This window comes from Pinus tabuliformis, chromosome 9 (genome assembly GCF_031772625.1).
Source record: "Pinus tabuliformis cultivar Carrire ecotype Pingquan chromosome 9, CPIR1, whole genome shotgun sequence".
Taxonomy (NCBI): Eukaryota; Viridiplantae; Streptophyta; class Pinopsida; order Pinales; family Pinaceae; genus Pinus; species Pinus tabuliformis.
In genome coordinates, this window is record NC_142307.1 from 1156709358 (window position 1) to 1156725830 (window position 16473).

Consider the following 16473-nt stretch of genomic DNA (forward strand, 5'->3'; position numbering starts at 1 on the left):
ACTCAGTGGGAGTCAAATTCTTACTTGTGTAATAAATGGCATAAGGGATCAAGTCCTTTTGTCCCAAAACAGCTCCTAGAGTTGTATCTGAAGCATCAGTAGAAATGTGGAAAGGGAGTTTCCAATTTGGCCCCCTTAAGATGGGTGCTTCAGATATTCTAGTCTTTAAAGCTTTAAAAGCAGATTGACACTCAGGATCCCATTTGAACTCACAGTCCTTGGTAAGCAATTTGAAAAGAGGGGATGCTATCTTAGTGAAGTTTTCAATAAATCTTCTGTAATACACAGTAAACCCAAGAAAACTTCTAACATCCTTCTGGCAATTCGGAATAGGTAACTTAGAGATGACCTCGACTTTGGATCTATCAACCTTAATCCCATCTCCTGAAATATGATGTCCTAAAACAATCCCTTCAGTAAACATCATAAAACACTTTTCATGACTTAAAGAAAGATTTGTTTCCTTACATCTTACCAGTACTTTTTCCAAGTTTTCCAAAGCTTCTTCAAATGTATTACCATACACTGTGAAATCGTCCATGTATACCTCTACACAATCATGAATCAGATCTGAAAAGATTCCTAGTACAGCCCTTTGAAATGTAGCGGGTGCATTGCACAATCCAAAAGGGAGTACTCGGTAGGCAAAAGTTCCCCAAGGACAGGTAAATGTGGTTTTGTCTTGATCTTCAGGTGCTACCTGAATTTGATTATACCCACTAAAACCATCCAAGAATGAGAAATACTTTTTACCTGCTAAAGTGTCTAGTACCTGATCGATAAAAGGTAGAGGGAAATAATCCTTTAAGGTTGCCTTGTTCAATTCTCGATAATCAATGAAAACTCTCCATTTACCATTCTTTTTGGGCACTATAACCAAGGGAGAGACCCATTGGCTATCTGAAATGGGGTAAATGAAGTTTACTTTGAGCAATTTCTGGAGTTCTTCTTTCACGATTTCCCTAAGGTTTGGATTCATCCGTCTTTGTGGTTGCCTAATAGGTCTGTTGTTTTCTTCAATATAGATGTGATGAATACAAGTCTTAGGATCGATTCCTTTCATGTCAGTGTATTCCCATGCAAAGGCAGTGGAATGTTTTTGCAACAGTTTGGTTAATTCTTCTTGTTGTGGTCTTCCCAAGTTTTTGTTAATGTTCAATGTTTTTCCTAGAAGGATCTCAACTGTAGAACTACCAAACTCTTCCATTGAGAAGAGAGACATCTGTCTAGAGGAGAGATATTCAATGTCTGAATCTATCTGAAAATGTGCAGAGTCATATTCTAAAGATACTTCAAAATTTTCTAATGTATTTAGAATTTGACTGTCCTCACTAATCTCAGAGATGGTTAGAACAGGTTGAATAGTATCTTCATCCTCTACCCATTCATCTTCTCCTATTTCTGTTATTGCCTTTGCTGGAGGATACAAGTTGAATTTCTTGGTAGAATTACCATCTGATATATACATGTCCTCAGACCTACAACTTATGAAAGCATCAGCTGTGGCCAGCCAAGGTCTTCCTAAAATAAGAGGATGTCCTCCTAGATTGTTCTTGGGAGTTAAAATCATAAAATCAACTGGATATTCCCAAGAATCTAGAGAGACTGGAATATCTTCCAATACACCATCAGGTTTAATGATTGATCTATCTGCAAGTTGCAGCAAAGTAGGTGTAAAGAGAAGGTTAGGAAGCTTTAACTGATCCATGGTCTGTCTACTCATGATGTTGATAGCGGCTCCTAAGTCAATCAAAGTATTTGGGATTTCAACCCCATTAATATGAGTTTTGACAATAGGACTACCGGGATCCACATACTTTTGCATGGTAATCTTACCCATCATAATGTCTGCAATTTTTCCAACTAGATGTATCCTTTTGGTATCTCTGGTTCTTTTTACTGTTTTCTTCAAACTCAACTCCTTTATTGTCTTTGCTAGAATGGGAATTTCCTTAATGGCTTGTAACAAGGGGATCTTGATACAGACATTATTCAATTCATCTAGAAAGCTATAGTCAGGCAACCAAATTTTCTTTTCCACTCCTTTGTCAATTTGTAACCTTTCAGGAAAAGGAGGTGTAGCTAAAGATGTAGGTTGCTCAACTATGGGAGTTGTAGAGGTTGATTCTTTTTCTTTTTCTTTTTGGATATTTTGGTTTTGAAGTGATACTTCAGAAGCTTTATTGACTTTGAGAGATTCTTCCTCAGAAATGCTTGGTTGTTGAACACTTGTAGAAGGTTGATCTAGGATTCTACCTGATCTGAGTTGTACTTCATTGAGAGGAACAACCATATAGGTAGGGAATGGTTGACCTTCCATCATGTAAGCATTTTGAGGGTTCCTATTATTTGGATTTGGTAATGGCTGTGAGGGAAGTTGATTTGATTTCTGCTGGGAGAGTTGAGAATTTTGATTTTGTGGAGGAGGTTGTTGTTGTTGAGGGTATGGCAATGATAGTTGTTGACCTTGATTTGGAAGTTGTGGAGCTTGTTGATTCTGAAATGATGGAGGATATTGATAGAATTGAGCAAGTCTCGCATAAGGATTTTGCATGCTTTGCATCCATGCTTTAAAAGCATTTTGAGGTTGAGGCCAAGGTTGTTGCCAAGGATTCCAATTTGGTTGGGATTGAGAATTCATAGAGTTGTTAAACCCTTGATTCTGTTGTCCTTGCCAAGGTCTCCTTGCAATAAAATAGAGAGATTCAAGTGTATCTGGATCCTCTTGAAAGACTGCCTTGAGGCCAGGAATTTAAGGACAATCCTTGGTCTCATGAGTTTCTGAGCAAATTACACATGTTTCTACAACGTGTGCATCTAAGGGGCATTCCCTTAAAGCATGCTTCTTTCTACACTTCGGGCAAAAGATAGCCAAAGCCTCAGCTTCTGCTTTTTGTTTATTATGAATCTTAAGGGTATCAAGTTGTTCACTAAGACTCCCTAAGATGTCAGTTTTAAATTCATCAAGCATACTGCCGATTTCAGCCCTACTCACTGATCCTGTTGCAGATTTATTTGCCCTAAGGAGAGAGGGATCTCTAGGCCCTTTTTGAGTTTTTGATTTGCCCCTTGAGAGATGGATACAAAGTTCTGCTATATCATTGAGTGAAAGTTGAGAAATATCCCCTTTCCCCATCATGTTTAAGATATCTATCCATTCATCCCTAATGGCTTTTAATAAGAGGGCTTTTAAGGTCTCTTCATCCAAGCTACTCATTTTTGCTCTTTTCAAGTTATATTGAAATCTTTCAAGTAAATCTTCTAAGCTCTCATCCTCTCTTTGCATCATTTTAAATACCTCGTCCTTGTGATTAGTAGGCATACAATAGTCCAAATACCTATCCAAAAAGGTTTGTTTCATTTCATCCCAAGTCCTAATGGATTGAGTAAGTAACCCCATGAACCATTTCAAAGCTTGATCTTTTAATGTTGAGGGGAACAATTTGAGTTTCTGAGTATCATCCAGATAGTCATAAGTTCGACACACAACTTCAAACTCAAATAAGAATGTTTCAGGGTCCTCAGTCCTTAACCCATGGAAGTTAGGGAGGACAGACGGTGATATGTTTTTCATAGTAGCTCGGGAATCCTCATTAACAATGGGAAACCCAAATGAATTATCCCCATCTCTATTTCCTCCTCCAATGGGACCTCTACCTCCTCCATTATTATTGTTATTTCCTCCTCCTCCTCTACCTCTACCTCTACCACCTCCTTCTTCCTCTGCCATGATGATTCTCCTAGGGATTTCAAAATCTTCTGGTTCCTCTACAAAGGGTGAATGAGAAGAGATTTCTCCTTCTTCTTCAGGTGATTCTACTTCCTCAATTACAATTGGTCTTCCTGTAGGAGAAACAGAAGAGTCTCTTCCTGGTTCAAACTCAATAGAAGGTGTAGGAGAGTCAACTCTTGGCTCTTGAATTCCAGGAATTCTAGGACTAGGAGTTTTGGTTGGAGATAAGGGAGGTGTCTCTTGTCTATCCCTTGAAGCAGATGGACTTGTAAAAATTGAACTTCGAGCTCTAGCTAAAAACCTTCCCCTAGAATCTCTAGCTCTATGCATGTCATTTTTTTATTTTTCTTCAAGTCAAGTTAATAGTTCTTTTTCTGATCTTCCAGGTCACTCTAGGTGCAAGAAGAGAGCATACTCAAGAAACTACTAAATCAATAACTTTCTCTTTTCTGATCCTCCAGATCACTTTGAAGTGCAAGAGGAGAGCATACTTTGATAGGTTATCAACTTCTTTCCTTGAAATTTTTATGTTTTTTTTTTCTAAGAATATGGCTACTTAATTTCACTTCCCCGGCAACGGCGCCAAAATGTTTAGTCAATTTAGTGTTCCTAAATTGATGTCATTAATTGTCAACCCGGGGCTCGTAAGCTGATGAAGTGAAGGTGTACTATATGTACTTAAGCAACCTCTTAGAGTCTTTTTGTCGTTTGGGGGTGTTGTTTGTGGTTAATTTTATCTTCCTAAGATGAAGTGATGATTATAAACAGATGAGTGAAAGTGTGTGTAAGGTGAATTCTAGATGAGTGAGAGTGTGTGATTAGTGGTTTCTAACTACTTGTTGAAAAGGAAAAGCTTGAAAGAAATAAATAAATCAAAATGAACTGAAAGCAAAGAACCACTTTCTAATGGCATTAGACACCATTCATGCTACTGCAAATAAAAGGTAAGAAAATCACTTAAAAGACCAATGATAATGTTTATCTCTTCTTAACTCTCTGCCTCTAACACATAGTACTGTGTAAGACACGATTAGGAAGTAGCTAAAGATAAGTCTAAGAAATGATAAAAAAATGAGAAAAATCTACTTTAAAGACTAGTTGTAATGTTTTGCTCTTTCTAACTCTCTGCCTCTAACACATAGTACTGTGTAAGACACGATTAGAAAGTAGTTAAAGATTAGTCTAAAAAGTACCCAAAGCCAGCTGTAAGTTATTAGTATTCTGATCTCTAAAAGATAGACAATTTATAATAAAGAGACCATTCATATGTTAGCAGACAACTTTTGAGAAATAAAACTAAAAATCAGCTATGAAAATAAAGTAAAGGCAGCAACTTAGAATCTGTCAAATGAAACTACCACTAGATATAAAGCAAATACACAACACACAAGCAATCCCGGGTTAAAAACCTGCAAAAGAACAATGCTGATCAGCTTAAAATAAAGGCCAGAAATGAAATAACATGAAAATAAATCAAGCTGTACATGTTTCAAGAAAAGGAAATGTTGAATGGAAAATAAGGAAATGCTGATCATAAAATACTATACAAGGCTAACATGAACAGGGGCCCTCCATTCATATATGCCAAAGAAGACTCAAGATATTGAAAACTTCAGAACAGCACTGCTTCTATTACTCCATGTGCAGAAAATTACAGTCAAGAGTGCTAGAACAGCATTATTAAAACAGAGTTTTGGAATGCACTAAAATGATAACGAGTTCATAAAAACACAGCAACTAAAAAGTAACATAATCTTACGTAGACGCAAGTTTTTATAGGCATCTGAAAGATGGCCTAATGCGTACAGCTAAAACTGAAAAATAAACTAACTGTCATGCGTAATTAAGGTTCAATAACACGTCATAAGTCTGCGTGGATGAGTTGGAGGTTCTGGTCGTTATGGGCATTGAATCCAGAGTTGGATTATGTCCCCCACAACCCGCGTAACATGGACAAGTCATCGTTTGAACTGATGTGACCCAACAGCTTACGTATCACCGTTAAGCTGCCTTTGTTGACCGTAACTTGACCCTTGTTGACCGTAGGTACAAATGACGTGGATGGCTGAACAAATAGCACAGGAACCTCGAGCACCTTGATTCCTAAGTGCCCATGTGGCTCATTTAGCAAAATGACACGTGGAACCTTGAGATTAACAAAAAGGCTGCGGGATCATCAGATGGCTACGGAATCAGCAGATGGCTGCGGAATGCCTGTAAATATGTCAAAATCTAAACAAAACAGTCACACATTGGCAAAGCTCACTTGATCATGCTTAATGACATCTAATGTAATGATCTGGGTGGTTTTACAATGAAAATGAGGCAAAAGAGAGAGGTAAGTGATGAAAAACAGTAGGTAATAGTGGATGATGAGGTGTAAGTTAGAGGCTCTACAGGATATGTATTGGTCGATAGATGAACAACATCACTGAGTATAGCGTGTTGATCAGGCTGCTCTCTGACACCATTTCGCATGGCGTACACTGACTCATTGTCAGGCTAGATTCACAACTCGTCATTCTATAGCTTACTGGCATTTATTCCATTTGGAACCCAACTATTTATCGCATGTTCCTAAGCATTAGGATTTTGGAAAGATAGTTTGATTCCATTCAATATCAACATATTTCCAGAAACTTAAACACATTAACTGATTCATTAGTAAACTATGTGTTAGATAGACATTCACAGCATTTGTAAATAAAGCATTTACATTAACATTTACATTAGGATTGCATAACTTAACCAAGATAAAACTCTGAAAATAAAAAATATATAACTATTTATATTTTTTACAAAATGTTTTGTGTCTGAGACACAATCGGTCATATGACCAAGAAACTCAAAATGAATGCAGAAAATCATCCTATACTAATGATACTGGTGATAACATGTCACCGCCTGTGAGATCATGCGCAAAATCCCAATCCATCGACTCGGCACACCAATGGTGTGGTGTTGTAACCTCAAGGGTAACTCATCAGTCCTGACATCCTGAATACTGAGAGTGAGGGATCTGATCCTGCAGCACTTCCAGGGTCTCCACTATGTCCAGATCTCGAAGGATGGCCCTCCGTATAGCCTCTCCTGCTAGAGCGTCAGCTGTCTCCTATGGGCATGCTGCTGGTCGCACTCGCCCAATATCTGCACACACATATGAGTTCGATTAGTCTTGATAACATTTAAAACACAAAAACATTATAAAATTGATAAACAAAAATATCGTTGAATCATTTTACCTATAACACTCCACTATTCGCCAGCCGGTAACGCCAAATCTGTGTCCCCTCGGAAATCCATACCGACTTATGGATACTCTACAAAGACCATCTCTTGATGGTCAAACCACTGAAAGAAGGCATCAGAGAAGGAAATCTATGATTGAACATCATGTCTGGCCATAAGATCAACCCACCTCTACATCTGTGGTTCCCTCGGTGTTGGAAATCCTAGTGAAATCTACTAAGGCTACATCAGTGGAATCCTCTCCAAGGAAAAAGTGGTCAAGATGGAACCATAGCCAAAATTCTTGGATCTTTCATTCTTTATCTTGGAGACATGTTCTTTTATAACAGGAAGTATTGCCTCACACCAGTTGAACACCTTTGGTTCTAGGAATTCCAAGGTGTACTGCATGTAAGATCTGTTGGCCAAATGAAGAGCCGCACTGCTAGCCAATCTAGCAAAGGTAAATAAAATGGTCCTCAAGGGCTAATCAGTGACATCCCAAATATTGATCTTGCCATCCCTGCTGGGCTGAGATCCATCTCTATAAAACTGGCAAATATAATCTCTCACAGATTCACCCCCACGGGCGGATCCTGATAGTAAAAGAGGGGCACCACGCCTCGATAACCCTGTCAGAAAGTAGATATCCTCGATTGTCAATGGAATATATTTGCCTCTGATCTGGAGTACCTACTTGATCGGATCCCAAGCATCCAAAAAATACCGCAACAAACTGATTTGTTGCCTCATGCTGGATATGCGGAAGAATTTGAGAAAACCACAGTTTCGTAATGCAGTAACTGTGACCTAATCGTATAAGGCAATCATGTCCTCTTCTTCATGTTCACATTCACACCATGTGATTACCATCTTGATCCAAGAGATATCTGAAACATAGACAAGAGATGAATTAGGATCCAAATTTGAGCAAAAACAGGCAAACATTTCATGAAAAATCACTGTGTAAATTTTCCCTTTTGCGCCCATCGCACCCTGCCTTTGAGCAAAGTGAGATGCATACTGACTGGCCAATGTGCAACTCAGTATGTATTGCCAATTTCAATGTAGACCAGATGCAATGATGGTAGAATGAATTCTTCAAACCCCAAGGGCCCAGAAGAATGGGAGAACATGCTCAGAATCAAAGAAGGATGGTATGAAATTGAAGAGCTCAGGGTTAGCTCCTACCTAGTCCTGACGGTGCAGAGAATAGTCCACTGGATCTCCCGAAATCAGCTGGTGTAATTTGAGGAGGAAAACCACTCCAGAGCTCCAAAATCCCAAATTTGAAATAGAATGATGAAAATGAGAGGTAAAACTACTTTTATGTTTACTGTTCACGTACTTCAAGTACTTTAATTCATTTTTTCATATGTCTGTATTTCTAATCAGTTTGATGGAGTAATTGAGCAGGTTGAATGACCGACAAAAGAGTATGATATGTGCTAAACCATGAATTAAACATTTTTACCACAAAATGAGCAATGTTTCCTGAAAGTTCAAGCTCATTAAAAAATAAACCTGCCACTGAGCCTATGTTCCCATAGAGTTTAAGCTTTCTAAAAAATGAACCCACCTTCGCTAAATAACCTTTGTGATTGCCATTCTATTAGCCTTTTGAACCTTGGTTGTGTTCTTGCCATCACTTCCATTTCTTTTGGCCGATCATATGCTTCCACTTAATTGTTTACCATTTTGAGGAACAGCTGCGATGAGTGGTCCCATTAGCCACCATCTTCACATCACCATGTTTTGAGAAGTTCCAATATTACCCAGAACCAGTTGCTAACCTAAACACCACTCGTTCCTAAAAAAATGAGTCTACTTTAAACTCTTTTTAGACTTGCTAAATATGAAAAGATTGTCGAGCTATTGGCCTTTCCAACTCGCTAAAGTGATTGGAAGTGCCATCCCTCCTGTATATTTTAAACTTTTCGAACCTAAGGGATTATCTCATGAAAAAGTTCGAGTGCTTGTCTTTTCAACTCGCTAAATTTATCGAAAACTCATCTCTTTCGTATTATTTTATTCTTTTTCAGACTTAAGGGATTATGCTACAAAAAATAATTGTTGGAGTTTCCTTTTCGTCCCTTTCAAACTCTCTAAACATGAAAAGGACCAAGTTATCCTTGTCGTTAAACTCGTTAAAACAATAGCAACAAACTTGTCCACCCGGAAAAGAACGAGTTTCACTGTCACTAGGCTTGCTAAAACATTGCGACAGGTTTGCCCGAAGGGCAAATTATAGAACAAGCATATGTTATCCTGCTCAAGCTTGATAAAAATAAAGAGGTGCTGGTCAGCAATGACTAGGGAAAAAGGGAAGAAAACTTGAAGAACTTTATTGGTAGCAGGTCACACTAGAACATGACACTTTTACTCCACCACCATGATTGAGTTAGGTTGGGTTATTCCTTTCACGGGTCATATCACCATTGGTCCTCCGTACCATCCATCTTTTGGGGTTAATGTTACCAATCCATCTCAAAGTCGCCGATATGTTCAAGAGAAGTCATTCAGAGAATTCACCATCCAGTTAATGCCTCATCCACTGCAATACCTTCACCCTCCATTTTTCATGACTGCCATTCCTGAACCTTGTATCATCAGATCGTTTTCACCTCCAGAAAATCATTTGATACGTTTTGTGTCGTAGATGTGGGATACATTAATGCCCTCCTATGACAGGTCACTTCTTGTCGACATCAGCTCATTATCCAAGAAGTTGACTTAGAAACAACCCTTTTAGTACTTTGAAGCTTGCATGCCTCAATGGCAATTTTCTCACTTCCAGTGACAGGTTTACATCAATTGCCTTCGATCGAGAGATTTTGCTTCGTGTTTGACATAGGATAATATATTCACACCATGTGAATTGTACTGTAGTACCTTGAGGGTCATTATCATTATCGGTGATTCCTCTCGCACCTGTTAACAGCTTACATTATTGGCTAGTAATCAGGCAATGTCATTCCATTTTCGACTTCAGGACATCTTTTCACATGGACCGACTTGTACATTGGGCGAATATTGAACAAGTTTGAAGACCCCGGATCTAGTTTCATCCATCCAGGCTGCGATATATTCAGGAATATAAAGACATCAAATGTCTAAAGAAGCTGAATAGATGATCATCCAAGCTAAGAGATGATGACTCTACATATAAATAATCACCAGTATGCAATTGCCAACAATTATCTGTCCTATGTACATGAAATGAATTTATAAAGCTGAGCATGGGAATGCCCATCTCAGCTAGATCATAAAAATAATATGATGATGATATATTTTATTTTATCTTATAAAGTTCACCTTCCAGTTTAAATACCTTGGATCCTCATGATAAAGCATTTCACCCGACATCAAAAGATTTATGACTTCATGCTTTAGGGGGCAACTGTTATAGACATATTTGGGCAGTGCAACCCCAATATTATATGTCAATAAACCAAGGGCTCTTTAACCCCTAAAAGTGTTGTTTCATACCCTAAAGGATCATGGTCAACAGATTACATCATTCCCCAAAAGTTCCACCTGAAAAACCACTCAGAGCTGGCCAACACTAGACCATACTGATTGCTCCACTGTCAGGGTGTGATGCATACTAACTCCTACACTAGCCAGGTGCAATGCATACTAAAGAGGCCTTCTGTGGGGTGCGATGAGCGAGAATGACAAATGTCTAAGACAGTTTTCTAAGTGGATGCTCATGGAATCTTCTAGAAACTTCTGCTATGACACTTGCCTCTTTGAATTCGCCCAGGGATGAGTAAGAGATCTAAGAAATCTCCAAGTGGAACCAAGAACTACAAGTGGAATGACACTAATCAAAAACCCATAGATGACTCACACCCTTGCATACATCTATAAATGGATCCCTCGTCTGAGATATCTAGAGGCTGGAATTTTGTAATTTGTAAGGAAGTGCTGATAGTTTGTCTTTGAGAAGAAGCATTGTATTGTTGGGTGATCTTGCTTTTCATGAGGTTAAGAGGGCTTTGATGCCCAAAGGATGATGTTGGATCAGACAACTGGGTTGTAATTCTCCCTTCTATTTTAATAAAGTTCTTTGAGTTTTCCTCCATATAATCATGTACTTGTGAATCTTGTTATTTGTGAATGCCATTGTTTGTTCAATGTATTTCTGATTCTGCATTGTTCATGATATAATAGATCGAGATGCTTTGATGGTGTTTTGTTACTTTGTTTCTATAGGTATTCTCTAAGCGGGACAAGTAAGAGAGAAGTAGCAAGCTCTATCAAGGGGGAGAGAAATCAAAAAAGGAGTCAAGCAGAAGCTCCAAGTTTGTCCCTTTGCTTATCTCTTATCTATCATACATAGAAGAAATTGCAAATTGCTTTGATTGTTTGTTTCTAGGATAGCTTCCAATCCTAGTGGGACTAGCAGATTGAAAAGACACTAGTTTTCCCGAAAACACCAAGGTATGATGACCATCAAGCATATTACCCAACCCAAGTAGTCACAGTGATGAATTGAAAGTGTCATGTTCAAGAGAAACCTACTTCCATAAAGTAGTTTACCCCTTTTCCCATTTTCCCAAATCATTGTTGACCTGTACCTCTTTATTTTTGTCAAACTTGAGCAAGATAACATATGCTTGTTGTATAATTCCATACTTTAGTTGAATCCATTGCTATGTGATGTTTTAATGAGTTTAGCAAACATGAAACACATTCTTGTCATGATAGACAAGTCTGTCACTATTTGATGTTTTAACAAGTTTAACGACAATGATAACTCGGTCCTTTTCATGTTTAGAGAGTTTGAAAAGGGACAAAAGGAAGACTCCACAAGTTATTTTCCGTAAATTTGTCTCTCAAGTCCCAAAAAGCGTAAAACAATATGAGAGAGAACCTATTGACCATGTTCAATCAACATGTTCCTTTTTTTAAATAATCTATCTCAGTCCAGAAAAGGCTTAAACTTACACTGAGTAGATGTCGTTTCCAATTCGTTAACAAGTTAAAAAGGACAAGTGCTTGGCAATCTTTTCATATTTTGATAGTATGAAAAGACCTTAAAGAAGACTCCAAGGGGGTTCCTTTTTCAATGTTTAACAGAGCTCAAAATAGAGATAAAAGTATGCTTCATGGTCAAAGTACAATTCATGATCGTGCACGTCAAATTCTATAAGTTAGTTGTAAATCTGTCCAAAGCAATACTAAATGGATTAAACATACCTATTTCATTGGTAGAAATAGGTAAATACTAAATTTTATTCATTAAATGATCATGAAATAAACATAAAACAAGAATTTACCATGTTATTTTCACCATTTTATATTTACCATTCAGTTTGTGTTCTAACCTTGTTTTTTACCTTGATCTTTAGTAGCTAATTTCAAGAGACTTTGTGGAACATTTTTCGTGTCATCCGAACCAGGTAGGAGATCTACCCTCCTCCTTCTTTACATATCATTCTTTTATGGTTTCGTGCAAGTTTTTAGGGTTTATAGGGCCCCTAGGGTTAGAATATTTTACCCTAGGATCAGCGTAGGTTTCCATGTCAAAATACCTAGAGAGAAGGCTAGTTGCACTACAATGCACTATCTTCTTCCCTCGGCTGTACTGGGCAAGTTTCACAAACTTTAATCACCTGTTTGGCCCAAAATTTCTCCAGTGTTTTGCATGAAATGGATCCTAACTAAGCTTATGGTTTGATTTTAGGCTTTCATCGGATGAACATGTCTATTACATGGTGAGAAAGAGAGCATGAAGAATGAGACATGGTTTCCCTAAATAATCTGAGCACAATTGAGGCCCTCAAAAACTGTGGGTTGCTCAAATACTTCAAGTTGTCTAGGATGAGGCAACAATCAGAACTATTGAAATTCCTAGTTCATGCATGGGATCCAACGGATCAGGCCTTTCACATAAGGGACGAATTGGTACCTATTATGATCGATGATGTTAACTTTCTTATAGGGTTGTCGACACGTGGTGCCCCCATTTCTCTTTCAGGTTCTTCTCGTGGAGGGGAATTAGTGAGCGATTATGTTCGACAATTCTATTAGCCAAGTACATAGCTGAGTAAGGACGAAAATATAATCATTAAAGATATTCGTGATTTTCTTTTGAGAAAAATGATTTTCACCATCGCAAAGTTGGCAGGCAGTGTGACACATCATCTGGCGAACAGATCATACATGTAGTATGCACTTGAGTGTCTTGAGCCAACTTTATTTAATTGGTGTGAGGTAGTACTTTCTTCACTGAAAGAGTAGTTGATGAAGGCAAAGAGTGGTAAGACCAAGAATTTTAGCTATGGATCGCTCTTAATTTCTTTTACCTTAGAGAGAATTCCATTGATGCAACCTCAGCATATAACACTGGGTGTAGCTGGTCCTAAAGATCCACGAATGCAGAGGTCGGTCAGATTGATGGCTAGACATGTTGGTCAGTCATCGATTACATTTTCTATTGCATTCTTCAGTTGCCTCGATTGACAACACATTGTCATCGAAGAGCATTCATACATAGGGATGGATTTGCATGGAGATCCAGAGTTGAGTTTACCAGTGGGCGCTCAATGGGGTGCTATAGGTAAATTATTTTTACCCAAATGTTTTTTTATTTTTAAGTTTCTACATGTTTTTGTGTTTTGATGTTTCGAAGACTAAAATAAAATCATTCTCATGCATGTAGATGCTGGTATTTTTTTACCTATGAGGCACCAATAGGAGGCAAGTGGACCAGTGCAGAGAAATGTTGGGAGAGCAGTTCTCCAGGATTTGGATTTGGCCAAGACACTAGCAGAGTCGCAGGATCATGTAGAGGGATTATCCCTTGATATTGATGATGTATGGATTGAGGAGTTACCTATGAGGTTGTAGCACCATACTATTGGTGTTCCTGGCCATTGGATACGACTCTTGCGCATGATAGCTCAAGCTGTGACTTGTTATCATTAGCATCACTAGGTCTACTTAGGATGATTTTTGCATGCATTTTGAGTTTTTAGGTGTTATAGACATATTTGGGCATTGCAACCCCAATCACTTATGTACATAAACCAAGGGCCTCTAAGCCCCTATAAGTGTTATTTCATACCCTAAAGGAGCAAGGTCAGCTGATTACATCATCTCCCAGAAGTTCTCCCTGAAAAACTACTCAGAACTGGTCAAAACAGGACCATATAGACTGCTCAGTGCTAAGGGTGTGATGCATCTCACCTGCCACATGCGAAAAGTGTGATGCATACTAGAAAGCCCTTCTGTAGGGTGCGATGAGTGAGATCAAAAAAATGGTAGAGGAAGTTGGCTAGGTGGAAACCTAGAGAATCTTCTAGAAATTTCCCATTTGACACTTGCCTCTCTGAATTCGCCTAGGGATGAGTAAGAGATCATGAAATATCCAAGTGGAACCAAGAACTATCAGAGATATGACACTAATCAAAATCCAAAAAGCTGACTCACCCACCTGCAAACATCTATATATGGATCCCTCATCCTAGAGATCTAAAGGCTATAATTTTGTATTTTGTGAGGAAGTGTTGTTGGTTTCTTTGTGCAACATTGTATTGTTGGGTGATCTACGCTTTTCATGAGGTGAAGAGGGCTTTCATGCTGGGAGGATGGTGTTGGGTCTGACCAATGGGTTGTAATCCTCTCTTCTACTACTTCTATCAATAAAGCTATTTGAGTTTTCCTCCATATTCTTGTATATCTCTGAATCTTGTATTGATATATGCATTTGTATGCTTAATATACATCTGATCCTATATTTTTTATGGTTATAGATCTCTATGCTTTGATGGTATTATGCTGCTTTGACTCTATAGGTGTTCTTTGAACTGGGACAAGTAAGGAAGGAGTGGCGAAGCTCTATCAAAGGAGAGAGGAAACAAGCAAGGAGCCAAGCAAAAGACTGAGGTTGGTACTCTCTACTTCTCTCTCATCTATCTCTCATAAAGGAAAACACAAGTAACTTTAATTTGTTTGTTTCTAAGATAGCTACCTATCTTAGTGGGACTAATAGCTCTGAATGGACACTAGCTTTCCCGATAACAAAAATGGCGACTCTGCTGGGGAGCGAATAGCTTGTTTGCTTGTTTCTATTTGTTTGCTTTATAAACTACAGACGAAGCCTGAAGTTAAGCCAGCTAGCCTTCGAACTGCATTTTCTATGCAAGTGCAAAGTAGATCAATGTTGCTTCAGTCCATCTCTAGGTTTTGTTTATAAACTGAACAACTGATTTTCAAACATCCTAAGTGCCCTAGTGGTAGCTCAAATAACCTCATTAGGTCAGCCCCTATACTTTGTGTTCACTGCCTATCATTAGCTCAGCCTAAATCCCTGAACTTAGCTGCAAACTGTGAGCAAAAACCAAGCTCAGTCTCATTCCTGGACCATTTCACTATCTCTCATTGGCAGCATGGATGCACCGCACCTCCCGTGTGTTGTAGGTGAGATGCATCCCTGTTTCCCTGTGTTACAGGTGCATTGATAAGATAAGACTGTTTCTACCTCTAGATTTTGGTTTTTTCTTCATTGTATTCAGCTTTATTCAGTAGTTTTGTTGTCTGTGATTAGTATATCACTACTGAAACTCCCTTCCTTTGCATTATTCAGCCTCCATTGTATAAAGAATTGTGAATGTTTTTATTTATTTTTCATCATTTACAGTTCTCTTTTCCAAATAGTAGCTTAATTGAACTGTTGTCTTTTGATTTGAAAGTGTCGCAAGTGTCATTTTCAGTCAAAGAAAAGAGTCTTTCTCTTCTTGATAGTCAATTACACTTTTTCCATCGTATTTGATTTGAATTAATAGTATTTCAGGTGTCGAAAGAAATTTTTGAATTCAAAATCGCAAAGTTTCGTCTTAGTATTCCTTTTGTTTTTTTGAAAAGAAAATTGTTAGTACTGTTGCTTTGAAAGAAAAATATTTCAGATCTCTACTTAGCATTATTTTTGTCATTCACACATTAAGAAAGCGAAAAACAAATACATGCATGCGCATTTTCATTTAGACTGGTTGTGGAGATTGATTTAGGACAGTGCATCGTAGTGTGTGCTCTCTGCTCTATGTTGAAATAATTTTACTTCTCTTTCCTTAGTAGCTAGGATTTTCATTGCAAACAGAAGAATAAATGACTGTTTATCATCTTAGATTGCATATTTAGGAATTGTATATTTACATGATGCGGTGAACCTTAAAGGAAAACTTCTTAAGAAAGATCAACTAAAAAATAAATTTCAATGAGCATAAAAACGCTTTGGAACCTAATGCACAACATTTAGAAGTCTAGGCTAGAGATGTATTCTGACGTTGTAAAGCCTAGTAACTATCACTTTCATCATAGGTTGGGTGTCCTGTTTGATGCCGGTATGGACTTGTGCACCCATGTACCGTCGAGTATTTATTGGGAGACCATAATAGGCTATATCCTTTATCCTTAGGAAGCCTTTTCTACCGCCCTATCGATCGCAATGCACTAAACACAGCATTCAAGAAGATTGACTATTGTACCGTAAAAATTATGCTACA